A 17,052-nucleotide genomic window follows, 5' to 3' on the forward strand; every position below is an offset into this window, starting at 1 on the left:
AAAATAAACTTAGACAGATTAATAAGTTCCCAGACGCAAAGCGGTCTTATATCCTCTTGAGGGGTACATTATCCCACTGATTAAATGGCTACTTACCAAATAAGTAAATAAAAAGACATGAAATATTGATTTGTTGAAATTATTATTATGTTTTATTTTTTTTTATGTGAGAAGAAAGAGAGTGTGGAGTGCTACAAGAGACATGAAACTGGGTTTTGGTTTATGCTGTATTATTGGCAAATGTGTTAATCGTGATTACAGTTTTTCACAATTGTTAAGACACATTTCTTGAAACCTTCAACCATTTCTCACAACTTTTAACACAAAACCAAATCTTCAAACTACATTCACAAAACCCCTGACTCTTCTGGCAAAATCAAACAACCGCCTCAAAACCATTTCACCAGTGCAGTCAAACAATGTTTTAGATTATACACATAGCAAATCAATATATAAACACAACAGAGCATTCATTAGACACTACATCATAAAATGGAGAACACAGTGTCCAGGGCATTCAGTTACAGACAAAAATGCATTTTACAGTTTTTTTTACGATTGCTTAAGCACGATTTTGAAAACAGGGCTCATTTTGTCAAAACACTACACACAATTCACACAACCACACACACAAGTAGCAGAACACCTCAGATCTTTTGCAAAATTCAAAACTTAATTCAAAACTATACAATAATTTATAAAAACCCAATTTTGACACCGTATGGCACACATATGATTCATACGATCTGATTCTGTTTGAACCAGTTACACACTGCTGTGCTCAATCTAAAACACTTTTAACATTTCTACTTTTCTAATTATATAGTCTGGGTTTGATTTTTTCAGAAATATTGTTAGAGTAAAGTGCATGAATATATTGACCAAACACAGCACACAAGACCAGTAAGACCACTGATGAAAATATTGATTTCTCTCCACATTGTAAAATCAGTCAATACATCCATGCCTTTCCAAAGGTTGCATTTTGCACTGCAAATCAGAACAGAACATGGTCTAAATAGAATATAGTACATAAACACAGCAAAAACATTTATGGAGACAAAAAAGAAAGCATGAATAATAATAATAAAAAAAAAAACACATCTCTTTGCCTAGCTGGATCTGGCCATAGCACTTCGTCCACATCACAGGCTATGTCCTCTCTCGCAAGACAGCGAGGGAAGAATCATCTTGAATGGTGAATCCATCCTTGCACAGACTCTGCATCAATTAGGTCGAAGGCCTTCTCCATGGCTTGAATGACGGGTATCCTGACATAGGGCTGGAGATCGTAAACCTTCCACTGCCATGCTGAAAAAAATCCTCAATGGGGTTACAGTAAGGAGGGGAGAGTATGGTGTGAGGTATTGGAGTGAAAATTGTGGATGCTGATGAAACCAGTTTTGGACCAGTGCAGATCGGTGGAAAGATACATTGTCTCAGATAACAATGTATCTAATTTGCTCTGCATCCATTTTGTCTTCTGCTGTGACATTGTTGTGAAGTCTGTCTAAAAATGTGAGTATGTGGGCTGTGTTGTAAGGACCTAAGTTGGCATGGCGGTGGAGGACCCCATTCTGCGTGATTGCAGCGCACATTGTGATGTTACCACCACGTTGGTACGGGACATTCAAAATAGCTCTGTGGCCAATGATGTTTCTCCCTCTTCCTCTTCCTCTTACTGTACTGCAACGTTGCCTTACATTTTTGTTGAAGGCAGGTAAACTCACCTATTGCCTTTTCATAGTGCTTACACCTGATTGGTGAGTTTACAATTAAGCACCTAAGTGTCTGTACACCTGATGGCCATGTTTGATCAATTGGGTCATAGGTGTGGTATTTTGAAAGACAGTGCCTTGAAATAGCAAAGACGTGACATCATGGTAGATTTCTGTGTCTAATGTAGAGAAGTGTGTTTAGTGTTTTGCAAATGTGTGAGGCTGAAAATATGCTTATAGTTGTGCAGATCTCGGCTGAGGTTTTGCTCCTTGAGTGTCAGGTTTCACTAACTGTGTGTTATTTTTTATTTTAGTGTGTAAGCAATCATAAAAACTATAGTAATCACAACTTAGTACAGTGAATATATTGTATACTGTAAGTACTGCAAGTAATACAGTATTGAATGTCTATATATTCAGCTCTTGCATACTGTAAAAATACAGTAGTCCAACTGCAAAAGCCCAAAGAACAAAGAGAACTGTAAATGAAAAGCACATTACAGTACACTCACTCAATGTTGTGCAACTGCAAAATCAAAGTCAATGAGAGATTCATTCTGCCTCAGCATCAAGTCTTTGTGCTTGGTGTATTTTTGTACTATTGGTTTGATCACATCATTAGAAACAAGCGTGAACAATTTTGAGTCGTTGTGTGTAAACGATAACAACTGTGTTGTAGTTGTGTTTAACTTTTGCCGCAAGTGCATCACAGTGCAAAATGTGTTTTAATGAGTGAGAACGTATTTAGAGTTTTGTAAAAAGAGTGAATGAGATTTGCAAATGGTGTCTAACTACCTGAACTTGTTTAAGGTTTTGCCAAAAGAGTGATTGATTCGACAAATGGTTCAGAGAATGGGGTTTAGTGTTTTAGCAATTCAGAAAAACTGTAAGAAACATGTTAAACTTCTTTTATTAATCGCATGTGTTAACACGTTAATTTTGGCAGCTCTAGTCTTTACAACAATATTTGACCAATCAGTATCAAGTATTCCAGAGAGTATTCCAGACAATATAAATCTGTAATATTGTATAAAATTTAATAGGTCAGATGTCTAATATTGACAAAAATACACAAAGACCCCCCACACACCATCACACCAACACAAGATGTGCACACAAAATAAAAGTTCTGATATATACAGTAATATACTGTGAGTCTATCAGGTCAAATGCCACATATTGACAATAACACACACACACACACACACACACACACGTGTGGAAAATCTCACCGAACAAGCAGGTCTTCAGTGTGTGTAAGACAGTGGCATGCAGCTAGCCATCAGTGAGACATTTATCCCTCTCACAGACACACCTGAGATCCGTTACAAATGAGGACAGACAGGTTTCACCTGCCACACAGTTAGACATGTACCAGCACGAAAACATACAGCCAGAACATGTACACAATACAACACATAAACATACACAAAAAACCCAAGAAAGCAAACACACTCTCTCTCTCACACACACACACACACACACACACACAAACACACACAGAATTAATCATGCCAGGGCCAAGTTGTAATTAACAGGGCAAGGATTATGTACAATCACTCTGAATCACATATATGGCTCATATTTTATATCAAAGCACAGAAAACAGCTATGATTTTAAATAATTAATTTGTGTTATTATATTATTATAAAAGAGTATAAAGCTTTAATCAAACAACAATCCAGAAACATACACCCACACACACACTGGAAGTACAGGACTGAGGTGTGTTGGGGAATGATTACACATGCATATTAATAGTAATTAATGAATATGCAGACTTCCTGTAGCCTAATCTTAGCCTCTACCTCACCCCAGAGTCACGTGCATGCATGAACTAAACAGATTTATCACAAAGGCTTGCTAGGAAGTACTTTTACAAATTAGATCTCTTCTCAGTTGTTTCTTCTAGACCACAATGACATTAAATCAAGAACAAATGGAGACCTTTACTTGGGTTTTGTACTTCTCAAAAAGTCCCCAGTAAAAGATCTGAGGAGACATGTGTTTCAGAAGAGATCACAGCTGTCTCAAACTGTGCTCAGATTTGCCAGCATACCAAAGTCAGAGATTTTACTATCATTTCTCAACAAAATTCTTGCTGCACCACATTATCTAGCTATGTGATCAATATTCATTTTATAGTTCTTTACTTTTACTGTATGTTAAAGAAACCCATAAGAAAATTTGGACTGCACAGCAGTTGCCTTTTTAAAGCTCGGGAGACTTACTGGATCTCAGATGTTTTCTCTGAAAAGTCCTTTGGAAAATAAAAAGGCACAAATGAGAACTGTTGACATACAAAAATATGAAATAAGTCTCATGAGAAGCAGGCGACAAGCAAAAGTCTTCCTTTAATCTCATAGCTGTCTGGGAGAAATAACTGAGATATTAAAAAGCGCTCATTTGAGATTTTTCTTTCCTTTGGGATTGGCTTTTTTGATTACTCAAAAAGAAATTTTAGTAGAAACATCTGATGAAACATAATGAGAACTACATTAAGTCCCTGCAGTAACCTCTGAGCAATATATTTTTCCTCTAGCACACTTCATCTCAGAGAAACACAAAACTATGCTCATGTTTAAAAACACTCGAGCTGTTAGAGCTATGTGATCAGCAGACATTTGGTCTGCACACGCTCTGATATGAGTAAATCTCTCTCATCCAAAACACGGCTGATTCACTTCACTGATTCTTATCAACACATGCTGATGGGACAGATACTCTAAACCTGTATCTCAGCAAGGCAAATGTGTGCATTCATTACTGCACAAACTTTTCTTTAAAAAGATTGTAGTCTGTCCCCTGCTGGCTACACGTGACACATGAGAGGAAACAATCCCCATTCACAAACAACTCCCCTAATGTATTAAGAAATGAAAACTGCTTTAAATAGATAGTTCACACAGAAATGAAAATTATGTCATATGACTTTCTTTTTTCCATGGAACACCAAAGGGAAAGTTTGGCAGAATGTCCAAAGGTGGATGGGGACCAAGGGCAATCAATCTCCAAAACAAAAGCACCAAAACAGGACAAAAAAGTCCCATTAAAGCATATTTCAAAGCCATATGGTAGCTTAGTGTCGGTGTGTATAACAGACTGAATTTTCAGTCTTTATTCACTGAAAATCTTGCTTGATAGCCATGGTCACCATTCACTCTCATTGTGTGGAAAAGAGCAACCTGGATATTCTGCTATAAATAACTCCTTTGTGTTCCATAAAAGAGTCGTCTGTATTTTGAAAGACATGACAGGGTCCCTAAAAATGACAGAATTTATATATATATATATATATATATTATTATTATTATTATTTTTTTTTTTGGTGAACTATTGCTTTAAAAGGGCACAGATAAATTCAATTTGAACACCACAATATTTGAACAGGCCTTGGTAACTGCATGGTGACACAGAGACAAGAAATAATGGACCTGACAACACCATTTGGTTCCGAGAGCATTAGATAGCAGAACACAGTCTAGACCGACTGTAATCTGGCTTCTTTGAGTGTGTACATGTGTGTGTGTGCGCATAGGTTTGTGTGTGTAAAAAAATTTACTCTAAAATAGTTAATTTTAGCTGTAATCCCAAGCAAAGCCCTTGACCTACAGAGACCCTGAAGCAAACCCACAGAGTTGTAGCGACAGTAATCCACCAACAGATGGCAGCACTAAAACACAATCCAATGCGTGTGTTTGCAGACCATATTGTTTACAGACAAAATTGTGTCTGAAACCTTGAAAATGCTGCATTTTCAGGCAGTATACGGAGAAAGAAGCCATCAAGGCATCCAGTGTTATCTCATCTACTAAGATATGTCTATCTGGTCAAATTTTGAAGTCTAGCTTTTCATAATACAAATTGTTGTGAAGCATATCTACAAAAATAGTGCCACAGTGAGCAAGCCAAATAGCAACATTGGCATGGAAAAAACATTTCATGGTGTGATTTTTTTTGTTTAATTAGTCTACAAAAGGAATCAAATCTACTCAAATACTCTTAAGTGCCCATTCACTCTGCTGTTAGATATGCTGCTTTATTCATGTGCCGTGAGATATGACTATTACTGTTCTTTTGTCTGTATTCTGCTCATTAACACTCTTTTATACTCCCATATTTGCTTTGCATAAAGGCATGTTCTCAATGAATAAATGCAAAAGGACAGTTGACGAACAAACTTTTGAGAAGTTGACATGTCCTGTGGTGTGACATACTCCATCAAAAATATTTTAAACAGCATTTTTCTACTCATTTTATAATTATTATGAATGCAGCTTTTATGAACTCATAATAATATTTGTATTTAAAAAATATATATGTCACACTGCCAGCAGGCCCACTTAAAATGAACATTTCAGGGCAAAAATATGTAAAACCTAATAGTAAAAAACTTAAGAGAAATGGTGATCAATTACAGGACCTAAGATATACAATATACCTTTATTTATTCATTAAAATTGCAAACTAAAATCTTGATGTTGACGTATGCATCAATGTAAATGTTGTAATGTAATATTCACTCATATAAATAATATAGTTCAACACGAACTCCAACGGACAAATCAATTACAGTAATATAACACATGATGTGATTTCTTTGGAGATATTTGGGGGTGAAGGGCTCAATATGGACAGTGCACATGTGTGTGTGTGTGTGTTCAGTCTGATCATTAATTTCTGTGTGAATGGTGTGTTTTAGAGGGAGAGTAATTGTGTGTGCATGTGTGGTTTCCCTTCTGCATTGCTGAATTCCACATCAGTATACAGCCTTAACAACCACACCCCATTGTCATGGCGATTGTGCCTCCTGGCAACCATCAATGTTTCCACAATCCAGAGGGTTACGGTGCTAAGCAATGACTCACCAACTTAAACTGGATGTCCCAGCACCCACAAACCACCTCATTTATCTATAGGCAGAGAATCGTAAGAAAAAATATCTTGCTGGAGATTTCTGTTTCCATGTTTGAGCATTATGAAAGACATCCTTAATTGGAAAAGTGTACCATTTTTATGTAAAAATGTTTTCCAGATGTTTTCTTTTAGATTTGGATTAGTTTATAGCAATTATAGCACTGTATAGAACAACTGATGTCTATGGTATGTCCTCTTTTATGACAGCAGTAAACAAAAAAACAAAAAAGTGTTTGTGCATGTGTTTGGATAACTCACGTCATGTTTATTAAAAAATAAGACATCTGGTTATATCAACCCCTCACCGTTACAACAAGCCTCATTCATGTCCTCTCCACTCCTCTCATTTCTGTTCTTCTACTCTACTCAACTCTCATTTTCACTCCATCTCAATTTACAATAAATTTCCACATTTCTTTTGCTATCTCTTGCTCTCCATTACCCTCTCGCTTTCTCTCTCTCTCTCTTTTCTCCATGGCTGCTGGAGAGCTCCAGAGAGAGGGGGCTTGTTGTGGTCAGAAGTAGCCCAGCGCCCCTCCTCACAAGGCTGACTCTCTGGCTCTGCTGGGCCACTTCAGTTCACTCAGCCTCTGTGTAATTAGCAGATGTAAATTATAACGTTGGTCTGTATGGATGACATACTTCTTTCCTTTTTTCTGTGTGCAAGTGTGTATTAACATCAGCAGAACTGTATGTGTGGAGCCTGGCGGCTGAAACTCAAACCCCTCTACTGGGATAAGAGTAATGAGGAACACAGAATACAATAAATAATGTGAGAAGAACATAGAAGAGCATAGAAGAGAAGAGAAGAAAAGAGAAGAGAGGAGAAGAGAGGAAATAGGAAATGTGTCAATAGGAAATATGAATTTTAGATTTCCAAACATTTCCTTTTGCAAACAGAATAGAAGTAGAACAAGGAGCCCTGCAACAGGTGGTATGGCTCCAACAGAGCCCGGATCTCAACATCATTGAGTCAGTCTGGGATTACATGAACAGACAGAAGCAACTGAGACAGCCTGAGTACATATTAGGGTGGTAAGTTTTCCAAGATGTTTTAAGCATCCTATCTGCCAACTACCTTTAAAAACTGCGCACAAGAGTAATGAGGAGAATTGGTGCTGTGGTGATCAAACCAAATACTTATTTATTTATTTATTTATTTATTATGTTTACTGCACTTTGTATGAAGTTAATTGATTCATAAAACATTATTCATGACATTATCTAAAAAAATCACAACTACCTTAAACTTTTGCACATTACTGTATATTTAATTATATATTCAATTTTTTGCTTCTATTTTAACTGGGGGTTTTTTCCCGTGTATATTTGTGACAAACAGCACAGGTCATTGGGTCACTCACAGCATCATACAAGCCAGTCTCTGATTCTCTGTGAAACACCACCTGTCACAAAAATGTAAAGACCTAAGAGTTTTCTTAGGCCTGACAAATTTAACACGTTAATTCAGTGCGATTAATTATATGAAAAATAATGCGTTAAAAATTTAACGCAATTAATCATGTCCCCGGACCATAACAAAGAATATTCCTAAGAACGGAGCAATACAAGCTTGAAGTACCACCTGTTTTCTCCAGGGGGCAGTCAGCAAAAACTCCAACTGTTTAGGCAACGCGCAGCTTATACAAAGAACAATCCACACTCTCCAACAGCAGAAAGCACAAGAAAACGTTCTTGCGCTCAAACACAGCTTGATGGAGTGCAAATCCGAGCACAGGGATCTCAAGGACCCCATTTCCACCTGGTATTAAGATGCGTTTTGGATGATCAGATCACATGTGCTCAGCCCTAAATACAGGTCTAAACGGGGTCTAAAATGTTTCACGATCAGATCACAGAAACCACATACAAATGTGGTCAAAACCGCATGTGTCCACATCGCATTTGAGGTGTAAACGCTAAACCTTCCTGTATGCGTCCCGGCAGCAGTGAAGACCCACCCCTCAGCTGTCAATCAACTGCTGTGCTAAAACAAGAGTTTAAACTCTGCCAGTTATGAGTGGCTTTAAAAGGAAACAACCGTCCGATGAAAAAAGCGGACACATACACAATCACTAAATCTTCATGGATTTTCTTTAGTGTGTCTGATATCATCACAGATAACAAGCACGGACACCTGAAGCTACTTTAATACAGTTAATCCACTAAAATAACAGAAAATTCTGCTCAAAATATTGCGTTTGTGCTTAGATTAAATTTCAACCGCATCTGGCAGAAATAGCGTGCCGTTTTTTTCACGCTTTCTTTGTCTTTTCTGACTTTGTTGCAGTAGCACACTGACATAGTGATTGATGTATTAGGGGTGTAAATCGGCAGTTTCATCACGATACAATCTTGTATTGATTCTCTTAGCCAGCATTCCGATGTTTGCCTTTCCTCAAAGTCTGCCATGAAACAATTGTGACTGGATTCGATTCAGGGGCCTGCGATCGATATTACAATATTATGTGCCTATTTTACACAATCATTATATTTATTATCTCACAAATGCAACCAAAATATCATTTGTATATTTTATTGAGCTCTCTGAAAAGTGCAAATCCAGTATACAGATTGGGACATCCACAACAAACTAAGGTACCTAAGTACTTAGGTACTTAGAAAAATAAATAATACAAAAAATAAAGTCAAATACATGTGATTATCAATCGTTTGATGACAGCTCATTGCCTTGTGGAATGATGGAAACACTACAATGACATGTTGTCATCTCTACAACAATCCAGTAAGTCTTTCAATCCAAAATACTTGCATACCCACGACAGGAGAGTATGTGCTATCTGTGTTTTTTCGTGGCTTCAACTTCCACAGTTGTATTGAACAATTCTGTTACAGTTTACTGTGATAAATGTTAGTAAGGGTGCTGATGTGTAGATGTGAAAAGTCTTGTAATTGATGTTGGGGCAGGACAGGTGTTTTCTCTTTCCCTCGACAGCGGTGTTCAGAATATCGCATCTGTTTAGCCGTTTGCTGAGAATTGTAGGCCAATAATAGGCTCATGTTCAATATGGAAATAAACAGTACATTGGATTCTAAAGCCTTATCAAAGTCTTATCAATACTTTACTCGCCTGCCACAATAATGTAATGCATTTTAATTATCTGAATTATTTTTTTATAATACATATATTTTATTTATAATTATTTAAATATAACAATTTAATTATTTAATCATTTTATATTTAATTATTGTTATCTGAGGAGCTTTCTTAGCAAATGTTTATATATGCGATTAATTGCGATCAATTTGATTAATTAATCGGCATTCAGTGTAATTAATTCGATTAAAATGTTTTCGATTGACAGCCCTAATTTTTCTCAAATATTTTTTATTTGGTTGCTTAATTTGAATCACTCACTTCATTTACATCAGCGAGGATCAGATTATTCTTACAATTCAATTTAAACCATGTATTATGTTTATTATGTTCCTAATAAAGTAATCAGCCAACTGGTGTTGAATCCTGGGAATATTCTGGCAGTGCCTTCCTAAATCATCCAGACGATGGCACTCAAAGAGAACAGAACAGCCCTGAAGAGCTTCTAGTCCAGCTCTGAACAGATAACGGCTAATTTAAAACAGATATCAAGCCTCTATGGGTTAGTATCCTTACTAAATCATGCCTGACACTCAGATACAAATACTCATCTACAGATAATTTTGGTTACCTGTCCTAAAAATGACACAGATTCTCAGACAATAACACACACAAAGATCCAGACATGTTTTGTAAATATATTATGGTACTCACTATCAATCCATCTGTGTGCTCTTTCCTGTTGTTTGTAACGACTGTGCAGAGATACAGTCTGTGAGTGTGTTTATAAGAGCTTGGATAGATTGCTTTGTCCTCCTGGCCTCTTGATGTTACCATGTGAGATTCATGTTAGCAGAAGAGGGCTGGCTGTATTGAGTCATGCAGATGTTGATTACATATGTGGGCAGCACATCCTCCTCTATCTCTTTCTCTCTTGTCTGACCAGGAATTCTCAGTTTGCTGGAAACCTTATGTCTGAGATTGTCATTTTTCCTAGTCATGGGTTTGGAGCAATATGAGGGTGAGTAAATGATGACAACATTTTCATTTTTGGGTGAACTATCCCTCCAGCAGGTTCAGGTTACTGTTTACAAACCCAGATAAACTTTCTCTCAGTCCACCTGAATGTCAACCATCACACTCCCAATTCCTCTAATCTGAACACACACAAGAAGCATCATGCTCTGCTGATCGAAGCTTGCATTTGGTGATATGGCTGCAGCCATCTCCACACCGTCACCTCTCAGCAACACTCTTCTGTTTAAAAACAGAATCGACAGACCTGCACAACAGCTGAGAGAGATAGAAGGAGACTGGAAGGTGAAAGAGCGAGAGAGAGAAATGTGTATTCATAGATTTGCTGAGAGAGAACCATATAAGGGAGTAAGTCAAAAGAGAAAGAAAGAGAGTGATCTTGAGAAAGAGTGTGAGAATGAAAGTAGCTGAAGAAATAGACGGAGCAGACAGTCATATGGTGGAATGTGAGAGTTAGCATTAATAAACAAGGCAGCATGAACAATCAGAAGAAACAAGCAGAAGATCGAAGAGAGATGATTTTCTTTTACAGAAAAGTCAGGAATTGTGAAGAATGTATATGTACACATGCAGCTTTCAGTGAATAAAGAAATGACTTTCTGTAAAAAACAGACTGTAGTGCCACCACTTTCTGATTTCATTAGTCGTTTTAGTGTAGGAGAACCACAGCTGTAACGGCAATGGACAAGTCCCCCCCAATGATCAGATATATCCAAATTGTCCCCCCCTCAATAATTGATACCCTTGTTGCTGTTCTGCTGCAGTCTATTGTGTGCTGCTGTGTAATTGTCATTAAGTTGTTGCAGGAATAACATAAAGGTTTAGAAAAAAAAGTTTAATTTTTAGCGTGCTCATTAGTCCAGCACCACTCGTCAATGTCATTTGAGATAGCCAATCAAATCGATGAAGGTGAGACACAAGTGTCAGAAGCTAAACAGGCGGGAATCTCGTGGATTATTCCAGTGCCACTCATCAGCAAGCAGTTCAGGTTAAGAGTGTTTGTGTCAAGTAAGATGTATCTAACTAATATATGCAAAATTTGACCACTGTTTTATGGTTAAAGTGTTTTATCAACCGAAAGTAATTTCCAAGGGTGCAAACTATTTTCCATTTTACGAAATTTGCCGTTTTGAATTAAAAATATGTCACATACAGTACGTGATTCAGATGTCATTAATAATTGTGCATGTGAAAACAGATGAGGTAGCATAATTAAAATTACACAGTTATGACTGTTTTACTACAAACTTTGAGACTAAACTAAAACTACTCAGCTAACATAGCATACTGATACACACACAGCTACATACTACCGAACTATACCAGACAGTTTACTGTTGCACTATTGTATGTTTTGTATGTCATATGTTGTTCTACAATAAAAAAAAAACAGCATATTTACTTAAATGTATCCTGTGTACCTGACTTTTAGTATAAAGAGAAGATCGTTGAAATTATTTGAAAGTTACGAAGCAAGGTAGCTTGCAATTCGTCAGCGTTAGCAGGCAAGATCAAGTTAGCTAAAATTACACAGATCAATCCTTATGGCACTATATTTCACATGCTTTGCAGTTATGTAAGCTTACCTGTCCAATAAGAAGAACGCCAATTCAGGGTCGGTTTTGATCCCCAAAACAGGAATCAAATGCCCTGCCGATATTCACTCTAGTTTTCGCTCGACCACGATCACGTTCACAGTTAGCCAGACGGAATTCAGTAGATAAATGTTTTTTGGCTTACTCAGAGTTTATGTAGGAGTCGGTGTTGTGCTGGGCTTCCATCTCTAAGATAACGTTACCTAGTGTTGCAGACTGTTGTCGCGGTTGAATAGCGGAAAAGAAGCTATTACTGAGGCAAGGGTTTTGGGAGTGCGCATAAATGTCACATCCTTTGGATTTTCCCAGCAAAAACGACCCGCTCCCTTCACATGAAATCAGTCTACAGGCTTTAATAGGCAACCTAGGAAGTCCGGGAAGGGCTCATTTTTTAAGTTGCATTACAAGCCGTTCACACATTGGCAAAAAAAGGCGAGTATTACATGAAAATTGTTACATATTGCACCTTTAACAGAGCAGTTTTCAGCATATCAGGCTTGTAAAGGAATTGAATGAATGTGGTTATCTGGCAGGCTTTTGAAGGAACCTTTTAGAAAATTCACTTGACATTGTCTAAGAAAATGATTGATAAAACACAAAGTAGAGCATTATCACTCTCAGATTAGAACTAGAACATTAGACCTGTGATCTGAGGCTTCCATGGACTTTTTAGGTTGTGGCAAGTACAGTGTCATATATTCTCAATGGAAAAATTATTAGGTAAGATTTTCTAAATAATTTCTTTGTCTTTAATGAATTCTGAATTGTGTACAGCATCTCCTAAGAGTCTTCTTTTAAAAGAGACCATTTTATTTTGAGGATGAGCCATCAGTTAAAGGAGTAGTTCACCTAAGAATGTAACATTTTCTTTTATTTCTATTTACTCACCCTTATGTTGTTCAAAACCCATATGCTGGGTTTTTTCTTGGAACATAAAAAAGAGATATTTTACTATAAATCGTTATTAAAGGTTCAGTATAAAGACTTCATAACAGTAGTCCATATGACTTGTGCACTTTAATCCAAGCTTTCTGGGGCCATAGAAAAGCTTAGTGTTGTATGGACTACTTTTATGGTATTTTCATGATGATTTTGTTCCCTCTTTGGACCTTGACAGCAGTGGTCAATATGAAGTGTTTTTGTGTGAAAAAAAGAGCAGTGTTAGGATTCTTGAAGAAAAGATTGTGTTAAGATTATATGGGAGGAAAAAACAATGAGGGACAACTTGAGGGAAGTAAATAATTTGGTGTATTTTCTTTTTGCTAGCCAGCTGACACAGTCATGTCATTTTACAGATACATCAGTGATGAAAAGAAATTCAAATTATATTCATCTTTTCTTTGAGGCAGCACAAAAAAGAAAGAAAAGATGACTGAAACAGGCAAATTGTTAGCAATGCACACAAAGTGTTTGTCTTGTACTGTGTGAACTTAAAAAAACATATAATCTAAAACCAAAAATGATAAAATTTTGGTCGCATTTAAAAAACTTTAACCCATTTAAAGCCTTTATTCAGAAAATTATTGCATTTACCACATTTACTATTTTAAAGGACCGAGGAGACCCGAGACCCCCAGCCGCAAAATGGTTTGGTCTCCTCCAGTGTTCAAGACATGGTTATAGCCTTGAACCCCAGGAAAAACACTTGGTGACAGAATCATATGCATTTGTGATGATATGCGGCTGAGTGCAACTGCTGATGAAAATGTTCAGATCAGCATGACGTCTTGTCAGTTCTTCAGTAAAAGAAGAAGCTCATTAGTCACTTGATGAGAACACAAGAGCCCACCCGGCAAGAGAACGCAATTGCGGATATCTAAAATTAATTTCTTACTAGTTGAAATTTCAATTTCACATATCAGCACTGCACTTCCTACCAGTAAAAATGATAATTTTTTTATAATTACGTTGTTACTAATGTATGTCCATTCTTGATATCAACAACTGAATTGCAACTAGTGAAAATGCCAGTTTTTCGATATCTGTAAATGTATTTCAACAGGTTGCCTTTGGTATTTTAGATATCTGGAAATTGATGTCAGATATCAATAAATTGGAGAGCAATTAAAGATATCTTAAAAGGCTCTCTTAGTAGTTAAATTAAAGATATCTGAAATTAACTTTGTGAAAACCAATTTACAGATATCAAAAATTATATTTTTTACTAGTTGTAATTCAATTGTTGATATCAGGAATGGCCAGTTGCACTTGTAACAATGTAATTATTGATATAAAAAATTATCATTTTAACTAGTAAGAAGTGCATTGCTGTTATGTGAAATTGGAATTTCAACTAGTAAGAAATACATTTTAGATTGCGTGATTACGTTCTGAACAGGAGTGAATGTCAGATAATTGTGAAATTCTACTAGTGAAAATGTAGTTACAGATATCAAGAATTGTGGTTTTCACTAGCTGAAATTCAATTTTGTATGTCAAGAATGTATTTCTGCAAGTGATGTCCTATTTTTTTTTTTTACCAAAAATTTACATTTTTACTAGAGCAAATGTAATCTTCTTCTTTCAGCTGCTCCCGTTAGTCATCGCCACAGCAGACCATCCGTAATCCGCATATTTGACTTGGCACAGGTTTTACGCCGGATGCCCTTCCTGACGCAACCCCCAGTGGCTGGGGTACTCTACTAGAGCAAATGTAATAACAGATATAAAAAAAATAAGTGCTTTCACTTGTAGGTATTGCATTCAAGATAATTAAAAGGTAGCATTTTAACTGTGAAAACTGAATTGTTGATATCTATAATTCAGCTCTTGCGAACTATTAAAAGTCAATTTGGCTTGCCATATGTAGGTGTTCGATTATAAACAAAGTTAAAGGAATAGTTCACCCAAAAATTCAAATTCTTTCATCATTTACTCACCCTCATGCCATCCCAGATGTGTATGGCTTTCTTTGTTCTGCTGAACATAAACAAAGATTTTTAGAAGAATATCTCAGCTCTGTAGCTCCACACAATGCAAGTGAATGGTGGCTAGAACTTTGAAGGCCCAAAAAAGCATATAAAGGCAGCAATAAGATTCATTCAGGTGTGGGTGAGAAACAGATCAATATTTCAGTATGTTTTACCATAAATTCTCCTTCCTGCTCTGTAGTTGACGATAAGCACAATGAATGTGAATCGCCAAAAACAAAAGAAGAATGTGAAAGTGAAAGTGGAGATTTATGGTAAAAAACGGACTTAAATATTTATCTGTTTTTGATCGGAACACATCTTAATACCACGTGTAAACAGCAGAGGTGGGTAGAGTAGCCAAAAACTGTACTCAAGTAAAAGTACAATTACTTCAAAAAAATAATTACTCAAGTAGAAGTAAAAGTACTAACATAAATAATTACTTGAGTAAGAGTAAGAAAGTATCCAATTAAAAGAGTACTCATGTAGTGAGTAACTCGTTACTTTCACAAATGACATAATAGACGTTAACTCCCCTATATTCCATTACATAATACACATTGAACATGTACTACAGAATTATTATATTATTAATGGAAATTCTGTCATCATTCACCGTAAAGTTGTTCCAAACCCATATGACTTTCTTTCTTCCATGCAAAACAATAAGGGTATATTAGACAGCATGTATGCCTGAGTCACTATTTACTTTCAGTGAATGTTATTTATATATATATATATATATATATATATATATATATATATATATATATATATATATTGAAAGTGAATGGTGACTGAGACTGTCAGTCCTTAACATTCTGTCTAACATATTTTGTGTTCCACATAATACAATGCGTCACACTGGTTTGGAACAACCAGAGAAATGATGACAGAATATTAAATTATGGCTGAGCTATAACTTTAAAGAGATAGTTTACCCAAAAATGAAAATTCTCTCATCATTTACTCACCAACATGCCATCCCAGATATGTATGACTTCCTTTCTTCTGCAGAACACAAATTCAGATTTTTAAAAGAATATTTTAGCTCTGTAGGCCAAAACTCTGATGCTCCAAAAAGCACATAAAGGCAGCATAAAAGTAATCCATAAAACTCCAGTGGTTAAATCTATGTATTCAGAAGTGATATGATAGGTGTGGGTGAGAAACAGATCAATATTTGTAATTTTTTGCTAGACAGCAGGGGGCGATATACATAAAAGAATGTGAATCACCAAAAACACAAGAAAAAGAATGTGAAAGTGATCTGTTTTTCTGTTTCTCATCCACACCTATCACATCACTTCTAAAGATACAGATTTAACCACTAGAGTCTTATGGATTACTTTTATGCTGACTTTTGTTTGTTTGTTTAGCTTTAAAATGTTGCCACCCATTCACTTGCATTGTATGGACCTACAGAGCTGAGGAATTCTTCTAAAAATCTTCATTTGAGTTCAGCAGATGAAAGAAAGTCATACACATCTAGGGTGGCAAGAGTAAATAATGAGAACTGTAATTTTTGGGTGAACTATTCCTTTAAGGGCTCTTGTCAGATCTGGATGAATTTGTCAATAAGAAGAGAGGTTTGGAAACACTTCTAGTAATTATTACAGTGAAAATGTGAAAATGTACCACAAGGACATTATATATAATGCTGAAATATAATCCAAAGCAAGATCGTGCTTTATTAATGCCTTCTTTCGCTATTTCATAGCTTTTAAAGTCCTATGCGGATTCTTATTTCGGTGTAGTTACAGTTTTCAGTGTTATAAGTATTTAGATCATTAGTTCTGTACAGCAGTAATGCCGC

General features: G+C 36.2%; 1 protein-coding gene across 3 annotated transcripts in view; it reads right to left on the reverse strand.

Annotated features, from left to right (window-relative positions):
• arhgap23a (Rho GTPase activating protein 23a) overlaps positions 1 to 17,052 on the reverse strand; it is a 104,026-nt gene that overhangs the window by 59,146 nt on the left and 27,828 nt on the right. Inside the window, exon 1 of one of the 3 annotated variants that reach the window (XM_051716296.1) lies at positions 10,409 to 10,490. The exons of the other annotated variants lie outside the window; for them this stretch is intronic. The gene's annotated coding sequence lies outside the window, so the exon portion shown is untranslated. Of the gene's footprint in view, positions 1 to 10,408; positions 10,491 to 17,052 lie in introns of those variants that run through there. 3 annotated transcript variants of the gene reach the window in all.

This window comes from Myxocyprinus asiaticus, chromosome 14, assembly GCF_019703515.2.
Source record: "Myxocyprinus asiaticus isolate MX2 ecotype Aquarium Trade chromosome 14, UBuf_Myxa_2, whole genome shotgun sequence".
Classification (NCBI taxonomy): Eukaryota; Metazoa; Chordata; class Actinopteri; order Cypriniformes; family Catostomidae; genus Myxocyprinus; species Myxocyprinus asiaticus.